General features: G+C 43.8%; 1 protein-coding gene across 6 annotated transcripts in view; it reads left to right on the top strand.

The window, feature by feature from the left end:
- The first annotated feature begins 9,864 nt into the window (after positions 1-9,864).
- The window catches only part of PCGF5 (polycomb group ring finger 5), a 56,960-nt gene continuing 50,062 nt past the window's right edge, over positions 9,865-16,762 (top strand). For 3 of the 6 annotated variants that reach the window (XM_015866873.2, XM_085555101.1, XM_085555100.1), the window contains exon 1: positions 12,295-12,398. The gene's annotated coding sequence lies outside the window, so the exon portion shown is untranslated. Of the gene's footprint in view, positions 12,399-16,536; positions 16,631-16,762 lie in introns of all 6 variants that reach the window. The other 3 variants (XR_014948878.1, XM_015866874.2, XM_085555098.1) reach the window with 3 other exon arrangements.

Below are 16,762 nucleotides of genomic sequence, written 5' to 3'. Positions count from 1 at the left end.
CATCTGTGTGAACTGAAGGGAGTCTGTGTCCTACAGTCATGCATATTCAGATCAGAGCTTCAATAGAACCACAGGCATGCTTTTGGAAAGTCTGCCTTGGTCCTGTTTTTAATGAATAATACAGTGTAAAATCAAACCCAAGTCTCTGAAGAGACTGAATACTCATTCTATTATTTATCTCAATGGAAATACTTCTACCTGACTTCGTTTTGTTTTTGGTTTTTTTTTTTTTTGGTTTTTTTTTGCGAGAGAGAGAACTAAGATGGGCAACAACTGATGTCTTTCTGATTCTAGAGTGAGAAATGTCATCCACTGGATAACATCTTTTAATGTGTTCTGTTACCTTATTGATATGATGGTGATAAAGCATGTCCTCTGGAAGCTCATTCCGCTGGCAGTGTCTTATGAAAAAGTGAAACTGTTGTGGTAGATGAGTCATTAAGATGTTTTTAATCTGTGAACAATATTTGCCTTGAGAACTTAATGTGTGTGGATTTGCTTGCTGTGGATAGGGGTAGGCAGTGGGTTATAACTGTTGTCAGTACACTGCATAAACTGCTCTTTTCTTTCCCTGGAGTTTCCTTTAGTTGGTCTGGGAATTTTTGTTTTGGTTTTCTAAGAGAACAAGGCCTATGCAATCCTGTGGTCATGTACTCATCTGTCCTGCTGTGGCAGCTTATTAACTCAGTGCCAATGCTAACTGAGCTTGAGAGCAGCAGAAGTTTCCAAAAATATTTATATTCCTACGAATCCATGAAACTCAAGAGGCAGTTACAGGAGAGAGAGTGGCCCTAACTAGGGAAAGCCTCTTCTCAGCCTTCATCAGACACACCAGTTTCTACACAAGGAGCTATGCTACATGTAGTCTGTATCCAAGTACAACTTGTGGTTCATGCCCAGCCTGCTAGCAGTGAGCTCATCTCCCAGACAGCATCCAAACAAAACAGGCTCCCTTCTTCACAACTGTTTGTGTATGTGACCTTGGTCAAGGGGAAGCTAAATCCAAATGCTGTGTGAGCGGTGCTAATACGCTGTGTATTTTGAAATATCTGGATTAGATGCAAAGAAATAATCATAAAAATGCTGCATTTCATGATTCATTAAGCTTTCAGCTGACACTATGATATAACAAATACAAGTGCACAAAAAGCACTTCTGGAGACCTCACTAATTGCTCCATTTCTGGGAAATCTGTTTGGAAAGCAGCCTGCAAGCTCCTCTGTTCCTCTTTCCTTGTGGTGGCACACAGCTTTTTCACCTCTCCTGGAGTTCAATCAACAACAACGAAGTTGTGGGCGTTCTAGGTCATGGCCCAGTGGTGACTCAAACACTAAGCGAGGGTTTTTGACAGACCGCAATGCACTCAAAAACATCCCCCTGTGCTTCCTAGATGAACAAAGGTAAAAACACAGACTCCCTTCCTGCCCTCTGTGCATTGGCTCTCTCTTGACAGGGGTAATTTTCTGCTTTATTTTTGCATAAATGAAACTGAATGAAATCATCATCTTGGCACTTTGTTGTTGCTGGAATCATCATTCAGCTGGCCAGTGTTCTGATAGCTCTGAAGGAGGCTGACTGAGGGGACCCACTGTTTGTTTCATGTTGAGCTACCGAGCTTTATTTTCCTGAGATGACAAATGTAATTTCATGTCACAATCAAAGATGAAACAACAGTTCTTAAAACACTGTTTAATGACTGACAGCAGTATAGAGCTGATAATTGTGAAGAATAGCACTAACTGGCACTCAGCTGTCCTCACAGCTTACCTTCCCCTGACAGTGCTGCCAGGGTGCCACAGGTAAAGGGAAGAAATCTGCACCAGTGAGAAGCTTCTCAGCAGTGCACCATTAGCTTTTCTAGCAGCTGCAGGTGGCAGCCAGCACCCAGTAACAAGCTGCAGTATGACAGCTTCTTGCCTGTATTGCAGTAGGATTGCTTCACTGCTGTTGCATCACTTTCATTCTTCTCCAAGAGGACAGCTTTCTATTTTTTGGTAATAAGGAAATCATACTGCCTGAAAAGATATTTGCATCACAATGACATGTGTCATTGAGAATTAGTTTGCATCTTGTTGATTTATTCTTAGAAGACTGAGGCCTGACCAGATACACAAGTTGTCTTCAGATGTCGTTTATGTGCAATTGGAAAAGGAATATCCTACAAAGAGTTGTCTACAAAGCTGCTTAAAACCTTCCACAGATGTTAAATACAAGCAGAGAATGGTGCTGGACCCACCGGATGCTCATATTAAATTGAGGACTATGTGTAAGAGGATACTGGTGGTTCCTGCAGCCTGTTGCCTTCTGCTTTGTTAACAGAGTGTTTCTTGGCTGGCTTGGCAAGGAGCTGCCTCGCAATGTGAATATAATTGCAGTAGGAGAGGGAACAGTGGGAAGTCCTAGAGTGTTCTCCCTGGCCCTGGGATGCTCTCAGCAGGAGAGCCGTTTGGTTCTGCAGCCTTCCTGCAGCAGGCGAAAATCCATGAAGGCATTCTAAGTGCACGGAATAGGAACAGGTTTGCACTGCCATCTTCAGCCCCAAGAAAAAAATGGAACTCTCACACAGTGGGCAGAGTGTGTAGCTTCACAGGGTATCCCACAGGCAGGAATGGAGCTCCTGCTGCTCTTGGCATCGGTCATGCAGGAAGAGACAGATTTCCTGGAGGGTGAGTGTGTAAGGTCTCCAAGGTGCTGCAGGACAGAGACGTAGGCAGTAAATAACCAGTGGTAAAACAAGGGCCTGGGGGAGGGAAATCTGAAGAAAAAATGGAGCAACTGGGTGTCCTGGAAGAGAAAATAAACAGAGCAGTAGCACACTTCGGGAAATGGGTACAATGTATCACCAAGTCTGCATGAGTTTTGAAGGCTTCTCTCTTTCTAATACAAATAGCTCTTTCCTTAACACAGAAGCACAGCTTTGCTGGTAGTCAGCCATCTGGTAGTGAAGTGTCTAAACATCATTTAAGATTTGTTGTTGCACAGAAATACACGGTCACCGGAGAAATGTGTCACTGTCAATTTACATTGCTGTGGTTTTTCATCTTCGAAAATGCTTGACTTCTTGGAGAGGCCATGGTGTGCAAGGGGTTCTGCCAAAGTTAGTGGGGTACTTGTACTATTAACATCTCCTGTTGCAATACATGGAAGAAATTTCAGGAGCTTACAAAGGGCTCTGTACCGGAATTCCTGAAGTATCTGAACAGTGCAGTGATGCTGCTTTACACACAGAGCCACACGTCTCTGGAAATCAAGCTGCAGAATGAACCGTCTCATTACTGTAAAGCTGAATAACTTTAAATACAAAATGCTGAATTTTCAAAAGCTTCTATCAGTAGCCTTTTTGTTTTCTGGACTACTAAACTGGTGTGCAACAGGCTGGCACTGAGCATTTGTTCCATGTTCTGCTGAATGGAGAACAGAGTATGAGGCAGCTAAGGCACCTTCCTTGTAGACAGTAAAGATGACAAAACTGGGAGCTGCTGCAAGAAATGAAAAGGAGAAGTGTAGGCTACAGGTGGTGTGTGCTGCACTGAAGCTTATTTAGGAATTGAGGGATAAGGAAGTAAGATGCTGGAGCTTACTGAAAGAAACTGTCTAGAGCTAATATACTAAAAGTTTTCAAGCTTTTAGCTACATGGAGTGTACTGCTAACAGAAAAACAACAACAACAAACCATAACAACAAAACAAAGTATCAGAGAGAAAAAAAGATCCCCATTTGGTTTCTCTTTGGCAGCTGGGAAACGTTTAGTAGTGGACTGACAGTCTCAGAACAAACGTCCTTAGTTATCAGCAGCCGCCATCAGCTTGCAGACTGGCTAAGTGCTACACAGATATGAGCTGCATCACCCAGTCTCCTCTGGCCAAGAAGCTGCTCTTGTAGCTGGAGAGTGAGCGGGATCACTGTGGATCCTGCTGGGTATTGAGTCTGAGCCTATCATTTATTTATTTATTTATTTATTGTGGGAACAACAGGACCGTGAAAATTAGTATCCAGATAGGAAATAAAATGAGTAGGGAACCAGATATTTTTTTTTCAGTTCATATACATGAGGACTTTTAAAATGTTTCAGAGTTATGAAACTACTTCCCTTCTACTTTGGGAAAATAGATAGAATGATTTTAAAGGAAGAAACACTTCATAATGTGAGAACCTGTGGATTTGCACTTAAATGGTGCACTTTCTCCTTGTCTTTCCAAAATGTCTCTGATTTACAGCCTTGCAAGAGGGGTATGAGACTGATGTTGAGGTGAACAACTTCTCTGCTTCTCACTGTGCAATTCAGTGTATAATTTGTGTGCCCATGTTTATGTTTAGTCTCCCATTAATGTCTCTAAAAGATTATGAAATCTTCTCTTTTCCTCTGGTTGGTCTTCACAGTTCTTTGTAATGGTTCTCCATGATCTCTGTCTAAAGTAAATGACTCCAACCAGTAATTAAGTACATATGGAGCTGAAGTGACTGTAGCAAAAAAAAAAAAAAAAAAAGAAAATCCCCAACAAACTAAACGTAGAGGGAGGAAGAAGGAAGCGGCAATAATTGCACAATCATCCAGCCTGGAGAGACATTCAGCATTACTGGCAGCTTTCATTCACATGGTCTTGCAGGCAATCAGGTGGAAAAAGTGCCATTTGTGTATTCATTTACTTGACTTCCCTCTTCAGAGCTTGTGAATGAAATCCCCTAAGAGCATAGAAGACCCTCCCACTGCCCACAGCTACCAGGGCAGGCAGTGCTGCCAGTGCTGCTGTGACCTCTGCCTACACCAGCACCTGACATTCTTCTTTCTCCAGTTTTTCCTCAAGCTCTGCTGTTCTTTGTCATTTCATCTCTTCCTTATTTCATCTTTTCTCCAACTATGAATATCTTTATCAAACATGCTATAAGACAGTGAAAAAGTAACACGTTAAATTCAAAATTCAAATCAACATCAGAGCAGCGCATATGGATCCTGAATTTGGCAGGGGTTTACATGAGATCTTGAAATTTCCATTACATAAAATTTGGGGGTGTAAAGGTTTTCAGTTTCATCAGCTTATCTCCAGGATTCTGCCTATTTACAGTGTTGTCTGTGTGAAAATAGACTCAATGTTAAGTTTAGATGTCCACCTGCTTCCACTGATTTGTCACTAAAGACATCTGTAAATTTGATTGCTTACAGCTCACATTCAAAACTTCAAATTTAAATAGAAGACTCACTACAACTATGATAAGTGTACTGAAAATGTAGCTTGAGACTTAAACCTGGCATAATAGCAAACAGTTTGGTTATCTTTAGGAGACCTTCTGATGGCTGATTCTAACTGGAGTTCTGCTAGGTTTCTGGAGGAAACATCCATATTCTGGCTTCTCTCTCCTAACAACGTTTGAATTTGGTGACAATTCCAGCTAGATCTGATGTTGGAAGTTACCTGACGACAGGTTACCTAGCAGCCCTACTTAAGTGAGTTTTCTATATAGAAAGTTGAAAATTAATTAAAGGACAGCATATTTAATTTTGTGAAGAATTCAGTATAGCAGCCCAAGGTGTTGTCTTGCCTGCACTGAACAAATAAAAGCCACCTGTGATTACTCTCATTGCTTGCCATGGAGCTGGGGCCCAGCTGCTGAGATAGGGATCCTGAGCACAGTGAGCTCAGGAGAAATAATCACTGGTCATGTGGCATTTTCAGTTTGCTATAAATTCATCTGTAAATAGCAGAACCTGATAGTAATGAGACTAGGCATCTCATTAAATAAAATGAGATAACAATAAATAATGTTCAATGTACCATTATGGAACTGCAGCACCTGTTTTGAATATGACAGATCAAATTATGGAAACGCTATGGTTTTTCTGCATGGATTTGCAGCTATAGACTCGTCATGTCTTAATGTGTGAAAATTTTCACATAGTGGGAGAATTTTTATGCATCTCATAAAGCAAAATACCCTGGTAACCACCCTGATTAGAAGTATAAGGAGCAGTCTGTCAAGTCCTTCATCCTTATCTTGTGGGTGAAAGTCTTTTCTGTGTTTGCCATGAAAATACACCAGTACACTACTGCCTGATAAGCAAATCTTTCACTGACTCATTTTCAAAATACATAAATTGTCTAATAACAATCCAAGCTTTCAACAGTAACGGTTTGGAAAGCTCAGATATACTTTCATAACGGCTTTGAGAATCATTCAGGATTAAAACCATTGGTTTTATGCTGTCTGGATTGAAGCTTTTGAGGAATGTTCCTGCATCCAAGTGATGGTGCCATTGGATACGTGTAATATGTGCATGTAAAGTATGTTCACGACATGGGTCAGAACAAAATGCCGTTTTGTCACATTTTAATATGTGTTAAGAAATGGTTTTTTCCTGCAACATCATGTATGCTGTGTCATCCTAAGTATTTGCTAGGGAACATGTTGATCCTTAATGATTAGAAAAGCTGCTTCTCACAGAACTTTTCAATCCATCTGTGCTCTATCCTGTGGGAAGAATTCTTAGCAGTTGCTTCTTTTTAAAGAGATTCAAGGAGGAGATTTTATTTGTGGGCTTCAGTTGCCATACAATTCCTCCTTGTACTGCTGATCCTGTCATAAAGTAAACCCACAGTATACGCAGCTCTAGTCAGCCACATGGATACCTCCACTGTCCCATCCTAAATATATAACCCCCTTACAACATGTTTGTTTTCAGCAAGGTCCTTGGGCTAAATGGAATATAAATACTGCACAAGCACAATTGTTTTCTTTACCTTTTAAAAATCGTTATTCCTACATTCTAGGTGACATATAAATAAAACTTTTAAAGGCATTTGTCCTTTTATTACTGTGTGATCAGATGCCCCAGTGAGGGTCATGGCAAAACATAGCAGAGGAAACACTTGTGACTTTAAGGATTTTTGAATTCTAATTTAAAATTTGGTGTAATACAGGAACTTGAGTGGATGCAATTTATCTTATTGCTCATGTTGTCAGCAAGGGCCTCTGCAGCTGTTTTAGTAGAAACTCTAGAAATAAGACCAAACTGATTTCTAGGGATTGTAACAATAAAAAAATCCAACCTTCCTTTCCTCTGTTAAATCAATATAATAAAACAAACAAACAAACAAAGGGCTTGATTCAGGAAATACCCAACACATTTGGTATTATCCTACAGAACTGTATGTATGCAGTCCAAATCCAGCTTAGGTGTGTTAACAGCCACTACTAACTACTGCTTCTCTCAGTATACTTGGGAGTTGTTTTGTAAACAATGGACTACCAGGGGAGATTGGCTGTGTTCTCATTGGTAAACAAAAAGTATTCTTGGAGACCTTGCTCTGCCATCCTCCTTTCCTTTCAGCAACATAATAGTGTCTGCCTGGCCTGTTCTCTGCCCTGAATCTCTTCAGAACAGTAGCATCACTGACAGGGGAAAACAACTTGGAAATAGCTGCTGTGATTATTGAGCACAGGAATCAGTCTTGTCCAATCTGTTTCTCTGTTGAAGCCCTGCCAACCCTCTCAAAGAGAATGTTAACAGTTCCATCTATTAAAATCTGCTGTAGTAATTCTCTATGAGCTTTACTTCCCAGCATAAAACAAAATGCCTTGCTATTAGGACACAACCAGTCTGTACCTTTCTCAGTGCTGAAGGAAGATTGCCCACAGTCATTCACAGGTACTTTATTTCTTCTACAAAATGACATGCAGTAATAATCTCTTATGCAATTATACCTTGGTTCGTGCATAAAATGATGAAATTCAAATTACTGCCAGGAAACACCTTTCCCTGACTTTAATACCAAAATGTTTCACAATAATACTGAGCTGTGGAGCATGGTTCAGTAATTTAAAACAAAACAAAAAAGTGAAATGGAAGGACATGGAGAAAGCTTCTGGAAGAGGTGACTGGAGGTGGATTGTCTCAAGGAAGCACAGTAGGCCAGTGCAGGCGGCTGCCCTCCTGTGCTGGTTTGGGCTCTGGCCCTGGTGTTGCTGCAGCTGTGCTTACGCTGTGCTCCAGCACTGGAGATGTTTGTAGTGCCAGATGGTGACTGGCACCTAAAAGATGTTTGTCATTCATTTACACGTTTACAATGCACTGATAAATAGCATTAAACAGGCTGTTTATCCGCGGTTCTCTATGGCTCTGTCCTGAGGAGAAAGTAAGCTCCTACATTTTCCTGTGGTACGCTCTGTACCAACTTTGTAATTAGGCAGCTACCTCAGCTGACAGAGCAGAGAGATCATCTGGCAGCTCCTCCTGCCAGATGTTTGGAGTGGTGTTGATCTGGTTTTGAACAGAAGTGGTCACGAGTGCCCTGGTACTCAGCTGAACAAGTGGGCTCAGTAGTCACACACTCAGGGTAAAAGGAGAGAGGACTCATCAGTCACTCTGGCAAGGAGTCCTGGCTCATGAGAAGGCTGTGTAATTAATGCTAGGTATTTTAAAGCCATGAGTTGCAGATTCTGTATAAGCTTTGGAAATGGAAAAATGGGTCCTGGCATTGTTCCCGAGGAGGCAGGGAGGGCATTTGATGATATTTATGTAGATGAAGCCTGAAACTGACTGCCAGGGACCTGAAAGATAAACATATACCTAAAGGTTATGGCTTGACCTTCAGTCGAAATTATGTGCGCTCCTTGGGCAGGCAGAATCTGCCAGTGGCTTGTAAGTTATCACACAACTCTAAATGTAGCAGCAAGAGAACCAAGTTGAATGCTTTGATTTTTCCTTGGTTTGGTTTTAAAAGTAATTCTCATTCACAGTCTTGCAGGTGAAAACCACACTTGTAGTAGTTCTCCAAAGGTGTGTCAGAAGAGATGGGACTGAGTTCTGAACACACTCAAATGATAGCCCACAGAAGTCATTGCTTTGAGGAAGCACCTATGGATCACGCACAGAACCCCACAGGGTAGTTTAAGGCTCCACACTCTGCTAGAAAAAAAATCAGCAGAAGTGAAAGAAATATAATTAGAAAACTGAGTCTTGAACCAGATAAAACCTCTTCTGCCATATGCAAAGTTTACTGGGAAAGTTTATTACACTAAAACTTCAGTATCATCTAAAACATACAATAGAACTGGTACCTGTAGTTGAGGTTTTCACAGCTGCTTGGCCAGTTTAGACCCTGCATTACAACAAACAGAGTGAGAGGTGCCAGCTCATGAGTTTTGCCTATTGGTCTGCTGCCCTTTGGTGTTTCCAAGGAACAAGGCAAATATGTGAAAAAACAAGCATTCATATACATTTACAATTATATCATTTATGTGTACAAGAGCTGCTCCAAAAGTAAATCCTGCTGTTTTATTATATTATCCCATGATGTCAGAGGCAGATGTTGGTGGTATGGTAGCAGAGGTTGAACCTGCCCACCCTTATTCCATTACATTTTATTGTTGCGTGACTGATGGCAGCAGAGGGGCAGTCTGACACCAAAGTGCGTATGAAGTAAAGATGTGTCATTGAGTTCCTTCGTATGGAAAACAAAAAATGACACTGACATTCACTGATACTTTCTGAATACTTATGGAGCCCAAACAGTGGATGTGAGCACAGTGAAGCAGCGCATGGTAAGTTTCAGCAGTGGCAACAGTGGGTCACCTCTGCTGGTACAGATGTTCATGAGCAGGCTCTTGTTCATGGCTGGCAAAAATGCATAGCTAACGGTGGCGATCATTTTGACAAATACCTTTTTGTAGCTGAGAATTTGCTCCATGAAGTAGTGTTATTGTGTTCTTTGTATTAGTTATAGCTTCCATTGAAGTAAATAGGAGGTATTACTTCAGAGGTATTACATACATGTACTTATGTTTAAATCTGTGGTCCTCATGGTTGTGAAGAAGCTCATAACCATCATTTAGGTAGACAGAATATTCAGAGAGATGAACTTTAATTCTGAATTATTTTGTATTGATTTTATTGCATGCCCTCTTTGCTGTCTTATTACAGATATCAGATATTATCTGAGCTATGTCCTGCCATGTCCAGACCGACACCAGTAGGTACAACTTCAGCTCTGACAATAGCTTGGATGGCTGTATCTATTGGTAGGGTTTCTTCCAGGACTCCAGTATAGGCCTGTAGTTGTTACTGTTTGGTGCTGCCATAGAATCATAGAATATCCTGAGTTGGAAGGGACCTATAAGGATCTTTGAGTTTGACACTTGGCTTCACAAAGGATCACCTAAAAATCAGACCATATAACTGAGATCAGTTTTGGCCTACATCTTGAAGTCCAGCACCTTGGGGCTGTGACCTCTGCTCTGGAGTGGCTGACCAGTGAAGAACCTGTGAAGAACCTTTCCTTGTTATCCAATCAGAACCTCCCCTGGCACAGCTTCCAGAAACAGGGATCTCAGGTGTTTTAATGAAGTATTAATTTTCCAGTAAAATTACTGTGAGAGCTCGAGGGTCTTCAAATACAGGACTGGGAAGGCTTTTGTTCTTTGTCTTTTTTTTCACATAAACAGCTGCAGTGAGAAGTGCTGTATCTCTATGGAACTGTTCTTTCATACTTCAAGACTTAATTCTAGATGACCTTTAAAGGTCCCTTCCAATTCAAATGTTTCTGTGATTCTCTTTTGCAAGTTAAAGCTTATAGTTGGAAGAAACAAAACAACAACAACAAAATGAAAACTTTAAGGGTAAAGGTACCCAGGTAAAGCAACTCAGAGCTGTCTCCGTTTTCCGTGTACCTGATGTAATTGCTTAAAGTATGAACATCTCAGTTTATCTTCAGTGAAGTTTCTCTTCATTCTCTAAAAACCCTGTGCGCTGTGTGACACCGAGTACAGACTCAAAGGAACTGAATGCACAGTTCTGATAAAAATCTGGCTGATTATCACAAATCCAATTATAACCAACAGCTGACCTGACAGTCAAGATGAACACTGGTCTGGCCAACAAATCCTTAAAATACCCAGTTCCTGACAGTGCACATTGGTGTCTAAATAAATGTGTTGTTGTGACCCAGTCAGATGACACTAAAGCATCTTAAATGGAGACAACCTGGACAGTGCTTCCAGGCCTGAATCTTTGAGATGGAAGGGACCATAAAAGGCCATCTAGTCCAACTCCCCTGCAATGAATGGGGACACCTACAGCAAGATCGTGTTGCTTAGAGCCCCCTCCAGCCTGACCTTAGATGTCTCCAGGGATGGGGCATCCACCGCCTTTTTGAACAAACTGTTCCAGCAACTCACCACCCTTAGCGTAAACAAATCCTTCTGCGTATCTGACCTAAATCCCCCCTTTCAGTTTGAAACTATTTCCCCTTGTCCTGTCACAACAAACCCGCTAAATAATCTGTTCCTTCCCTTCTTACAGCCCCCTGTTAGATACTGAAAGTTTGCTCTCAGGTCGCCACGGATCCTTCTCTTTCCCAGGCTGCACAGCCCCAGCTCTCTCAGTACAAGGGAATCCTTGCAGGAGAGGTGTTCCATCATTTGGAAACACTAGTAAGCAGGCTGAAGAGAACAGCAGAGCCTTCAGAGCTGATTAGGAGCACAAGTCAGACCTGCAGGCAGGAGGTGCCTTGCAGACACTGACCATCCACAGTGCGACTGTTCCGTATCACTACATTTCATAGGAAGCTGACGGAGGTTACTCGCTTACGGATGAGTCAGGGGCACTCCTGCAGTGCATGGTGGGGATTCCTCTCTCACGGCAGATATTTGGTGTTTTGGTATTTTGTTGATTGTTACTGACGACTGCGGGATGTAACGGTGACGAGCTGCTGAATTAGAATCAATGAGCGCGAGTGATGTCACAGAGTTCTTACATACACTGCCTTAAAACAAGCATTTCACCGCAAATTACCGCGGATACAACGAGTTACAGCCCATCCAGCGGAAAGAACCAGCCGAGCAGATCACAGAGCAGCTCCCACCTCCACCCGCACACAGCCGGCCGCTCACACAGCGCCGGCAGCACGACCCGCCGCTCGCAGCCATGCGCGGCCGCAGGGGCGCATGCGCCGCCGGAGCCCCCTCCAGAGCGGCACGCGTGCGCAGAGCCGCGCCGGGCGGCGTTGGGGGCGGTGTTGGCGGCCCTGGCTGTGGTCGCCGTGCCCGTTCCCGTTCCCGTTCCCGTTCCCGTTCCCGTTCCCGTACCATGGCCCGGCGGGAGCTGCCCGCGCCGTGGCGCGCCCCAGTTAGTGTCCAATCAGAGAACGCTGTGCGTGCACCGAGCGGGGCGGCGATGCGTAAACAAGCCCGGGAAACTCCTCCGCCCCCCGCCTGCTCCCCGCGCCGCCCCGCAGCCTCCCCCGCCGCCCGGCAGCTCCGCCGAGCCGCGCGCTCCCGCCGCCCAACAGCCACGAGCGCCCTCCCCGCCCCCGCCCTCGCTCCCTCCCTCCCTCCCTCCGCCGTCGCCGCCCGCCCCGCTCCCCGCTCCCCGCTCCGCACGCACCCGCGGTGCCGCGCAGGGGAAGGTAAGGGCCCGGCGGGCGGGGCGGGTGCGGCGGGATCCCGCGTCGTAACTATAGTTGTGGGACGTGACGCCGAGTAACTTTGTCGGGGCTGCCGAGGGGACGGCGGTGCCGCCGGGCTGGTTGCGGAGCGCGGGGATCGGAGCGCACGGCGTGCGGGGCGCCGGGTGTCGTGCGGCTTTGGCGCGGCGCTCCGCGTTATGTAACATGTCAGCGCCGAGCGAGCGGAGCCGCCGTGACCCGCAGGTACCGGGCCCGGCCCGGCCCTCCAACCTCACCCCACGTGCGGCGGCGCCCGGCGGGCTCCGTGGTTCCTCCAGCTCCGGTGTAAAAGAAATAAACGTCGGAGCGTCGCAAAGTTTAAGAACTTGGTTTTTACCATCCGTGCTGTGAGCGTGCGGTGCGTTAGCGCGATCCGGAGCCGGCTGAATGAATCATCGCTTCCATGGAATAAACGCGGGTGAATCATGTCGTGCACACACACACACACACACACACGCGGTCGTTGCGGATGGGGGCGCGGAGTCCCCGGAGCCGGGCGGGAGCCGCGGGGCTGTGCCGCGATCCGGGGATGCTGAGCAACCCGCCTTCTGCACCGAGTCCGCCCAGGGGCTTTGAGCAACTGCTCTGATCGAAGCGGATGAAGTTCAGTTCGGGTTTAAACAAACACACCAATGCCCACCGCCACCAATACAAACACCTGGAAACACCTGCACCGTGTCCGTAGCCTAAAGCCAGAGACAGAAGCCAGATCCTTTCAGTCTGGGATTTGTTTCGTTTAGTTTTGTTAAGCAAAAGTACTTAGTCTGCATTAGTGTAAATACATAAATAGGTATTTGGAAAACAAATGAAAGCCGTTTGTTTAACAAATACGTTGGATTTGCACCTAGATGGAGTCCTGTTCCCTATCTTCCTGCCTGTTGCTGTTCAAATGGGATTAAGGCTGGCTCTATATAGTTTTTCTTTCAACCCTGACTTGATTCCGGAGTTGAATTTCCATTTCCCGCTTTCTTTGACACGTTTATCTCTCCGTGCACAGATGCAGTGCTTGGGTTTGCTGAGATTCACTCCTCTTTGCTCTCTTGGTATAACTGCCCAGGTGCAGAAGTGAAGACACTGGTTGCAGAGAGGAGGAGGAGCTTCACAGACAGGTGGTTTCAAAGTATAAAAGCATGTGAGGATCATTGAGCATCTTGCTGCTAGGCCTGTCTGTTGCCTTTACCTAGCTGTGTATTCTGTACCATCAGCCATAATCCGAACAGGGAAGTGAATCAGCCATGGATTGGGTTGGTATTTGTTGCTGTTGGGAGAAAGGGCATGTTGCTGGTTTGGTTTGATCTGGGTGCATTGGCCCTTGACAAACAGTGTTGTAGCATTTGTTCATTCCAGAGTTGGAGCAGCTGAGTGTAGCGGAACTGTTTCTTCAGCACTCGTGGTGTGGTTCACAGCTCCCTGCAGCCAGGAGGCTCTGTGCTCACCCACATTAAGGCTGTGTGCAGCCAGAATCACTGCTGGTCTGTGGGGTAGCCAAGCACTGAAAGGCTGATGCTGCAGCACTTTCATGGGCTCTCCTTCCAGCTCTCTTGGCTGGAGATGAATGATTAATGCCCCAGTGCAAAATAAATAAATAAAGTAATTTAAAAATAAAAATAAAATAATAATAAAAAATTTAAATGTATTGGGTGCTTTACTCTCAGCAGTTTTCTCTGGATAGATACAGCTTCTCACACAAAGTTTTGAACTACAGTGTAGGACATGATGGTGTATGATGGTGTATGGTGTAAGAAAAGGTTTTAAACTGCAAGAGGGTAGATTTAGATTGGATGTTAGAAAGAAATTCCTTACTGTGAGGATGGTGAGACACTGGAACAGGTTGCCCTGTGAATGGCCCTCACTGGAAGCATCCAAGGCCAGGCTGGATGGGGCTATGAGCAACCTGGCCTAGATGGAGGTGTCCCTGCCTACAGCAGCGGCTTGAAATGAGATGATTTGAAAGGTCCCCTCCAACCCAAACCATTCTATGAGACTGTGATTCTGTGACATACTGCTGGTGTTGAAAAATAGAATATTTTCTTCAACTTCCTAGTGCAAACCTAGTACACATCCGCCTGGGGGTGCTTTGCTATTCAAATCCTCAATTTGAAACGTTTGTTGCAGTTGAAGAGGTTTAATTTCTATTACTAAGTTCAAGTAGGGTTTTAAAATAACAAGAAAATTACTGAGTTGAGAAAAAGTTGACCCTCCAACAAGGCTGTATCTCTGTTTCACTTCGTTACTGGAGTTGTATCTTCTCTGTTCTTGCATGATGAATGATAGTGCCTTGGTTATTTCCTACAGTGGAGCTTATTTCTCTGATTACTGTGTTTTTCTCATGGTTTTTCTTTCCCAGTAAGTGTAGTGCCATGAGAAGTACAGCTTGACAGAAGCTGAGGCTGGCAGTGAGCAGAGCAGGTACGGCACAGGCAGTGACTGGGCTGCATGAAAGCCGCATCAGTGCGTGTGGGAAACAGCACTGATACCCACTCCATCTTAATTGTTGTTTATAAAATAAAAATTGTCCTCTGCCTAATGTGGGGCACTTCTGGAATGAAGGATACGTTCTGTTACTTGACCACTCTGGTCTCAACAGCTGCCACTGTTAGTTCTTGCATGTGAAATGCATAAATCTGGCTGGTTACCTAAAACTGAAACCATTTGTCCCATATTAATAGCTGAATTCATCTATGTCTCAGCAAATTTCCTAACATCTGGCCAAACTGGTCATTTGCTACTGCTCATCAGTCATTTATTTCCTGTTGGGGAAGAATTTTCTTCCTCTGTTTGTCATTATTTTGTATGTTTTTAGGTTTGGCTGAAATTAAAACCCAGCCTGCCAGTTTGCTGTTAGTGTTAGTAACTGTCTTATTTTCATAAAAGACCTAATGAAAATAAGCTTTTCTGTCTGAAAGCAATTTAAAGATGAGAGGAAAAGGTATTGGGAGGATCTTCTGTTGTAAAGGGTATGTTATGAGGGCACTGAGCAGGGCTACTGAAGGCCTCAGTTCTTCATGTGTGTGTTTCTACACTATCCAACGCTGCAAATGGGGTGTTCTTGGTGACCCTCAATGTGTCAGTGCTGGCTTTTCTAGGATGAGGAGAGCTACATCACTGTCATAGCATTTCTACTAAAAGCAAATTCTTATCAATAAGAACTCTTTCTGCGCAGTAAGTCACTATTGTAGATGCACAGAGAGACAGTGGTGGGACTTAAGTGGTGAAACTGTGTTTTTATCCTGATTCATTGGTATGATTCATTCTATGCATATTATTGATGGCAGCTTTACAAAATTATTTTCTGACAAAGATGCATTGTTTCTGGCAACTTTCTGGCAATTACCTACTTCTCGGAAAAATCTGTGGCTCAGTATGGATAGCAGACAGCTGAATCAGAGAGTAAAATCTGATACCAGCAGGGAGGGTCAGAGTATGTAATTGCCATAGAATTGCTTGCATCCTTTTTCTCACTCCCGTCTTCCCAACTCTGCCCTGCACATTTGTTTGGTTCACCTGTTGCAGCTCAGTTTTTGTGCTGTAACTTTGGGGAACGCTTTGTCATTCCTGCTGTGTTGGTAAAAATTTCAGCACTTTGGTGTCCTGGTTGATTTGGCTTCCAGTCTTGATGGAAATAACAAGAATACCGTCTGCTTTAGATGCTTTTGCCTGAATCTCTATTGCATTTCTTTCTCAGTGTGCAGGAAAAAATGAACAAACCAACGGTTTTTAAGAAGTTTTAAGTTTTCATAGATCATTTGTCCAATGACCACCACTGTGGGTAAAATAAGACTGAGTAGACAACAGTACAAATGAAAGAGAATAACAAATCTAAACTCACATTTTTGTGACTATTGTGAAGTTCATGTGAAGGAGCCCATGAATGCCACTAAAAGCAAAAACAAGTTCTAGGAGAAATAAATCTTTAGTATTGTTTTAACATAGTTCAGCAGGAAAAATCTCATAGGAATTCTTAAATGTGATGGGAATGAAAAGAGTCCTAATGATGACCTTCTGTAAGGCACAGATTGGTTGTAGTTTATTTACACAATCTTTTTATATTATCTTCCAGACCTTCCTTAAAAATAAAAAACGTGATTTTCCTTTGTAGCCAAAACACCCCACAATGCCACAAGTAGAAGCTGGTCCAGCTGTGGATTTGGAATCACACAGTTCTTTACACACCTGAGCTTCCCTTTGCAAAGGTGAGGAACTGGAGTTATTTGTGCTGAACATACAGATAGGTGAGTTTGCTACAGCTGACTTCTTCCATGATGTACCAAGTAATATGGTTATAAGTAGATGACAGAGGGCCAAATTACCTTCATCTTGTTATT

The sequence above is a fragment of the Coturnix japonica genome, chromosome 8 (genome assembly GCF_054131305.1).
Source record: "Coturnix japonica strain WE chromosome 8, WE-NBRP24, whole genome shotgun sequence".
Taxonomy (NCBI): Eukaryota; Metazoa; Chordata; class Aves; order Galliformes; family Phasianidae; genus Coturnix; species Coturnix japonica.
This window is presented reverse-complemented; position numbering and strand designations above follow the sequence as displayed.